The sequence below is a fragment of the Felis catus genome, chromosome E1 (genome assembly GCF_018350175.1).
Source record: "Felis catus isolate Fca126 chromosome E1, F.catus_Fca126_mat1.0, whole genome shotgun sequence".
NCBI classification, from domain to species: Eukaryota; Metazoa; Chordata; class Mammalia; order Carnivora; family Felidae; genus Felis; species Felis catus.
This window is the reverse complement of record NC_058381.1, coordinates 43,031,626-43,032,701: the sequence shown is the minus strand read 5'-3', so window position 1 is coordinate 43,032,701 and position 1,076 is coordinate 43,031,626.

The window sequence follows — 1,076 nt, the reverse complement described above, 5'->3', positions numbered from 1 at the left end:
GTGCCCCGCGCTACTGTTTTTCCTCTCGCACCGTGGACTGACAGGTTCCCGATGTGGCTGTGACCAAGGGGTTATGCTTGGTCTCCTCCCATACTGAGGCCTGGGTCCCTCACCTCTCCACCTCTCCGGTAGCCCTCTGACTTCTCGTGGGGCCCCGGGAGGACTCCATCTAGGCCCAGGCGTGCCCTGTGGGAGGTGGGTGGAGGTACTGGGGCCGGCCTCCCACTCGCTCGCTTCATCTTCCTTCCCTGACCAATTAGACCAGCGCACACTTCAGCTCTCTCTTGCCGGAGCTGGCAGACCTGCTGAGGTGCTGATCCTGCGGCCAGCAGCCTATTAAGGCCACAAATGAGTGTGACAAATGCAAATGCTGTGGTGGCCATATTTAGTGCCCCCTTTCCCAGAGCTGCTTATACCTCGGAGGCCAGCTCATTAAGTCACCACACACCCCCGAGGGGCAAAGAAAGACTCAGCAAGGAGGTGTCTGGCTGTGTGGGAGTGGGGCGGGGGGTAGGGGTGGCAGGGCAGGATAGGACCCAGTTCTGTGGGACCTGGCAAGAGGAGGAAAAGGAGAAAAGGCACGGACCCCTTACAGCACCCTGTCCCCCCAGTCGTTGAGAAAATGACTCCTCATGAATGCCTGTGACGTTCTGGACAGTGTGCTGTATGCGCAACACCCTATAGCTAACATAACCGATCACTGATTCCCGCCCCAGAGAGGTGGAGGGATCTGATTCAGGTCACAGAGCCAGGCTCCGGACCCCTGCTGGCTGTACCTCTGAGATTTCTCAGGGAGCAGCAGAGCCGGGCTCTGCCTCCTTTTTTTTTTTTTTTTTTTTTTAATTTAATTAAGAAAAAAAATTTTTTTGAGTGAGGCCTTTCCCAGGGGCAGAGAGAGAGAGGGAGAGAGAGAATCGGAAACAGGTTCCCTGCTATCAGCAGCAGAGCCCAACGATGGGCTCAGTCTTTTGAACCATAAGATCATGACCTGAGCTGAAGTCAAGAGTCGCCTGCTTAACCTACTGAGCCACCTGCCCACCACGCCCCCCCTCCCCCCCACTGCCTCTGCCTCCTTA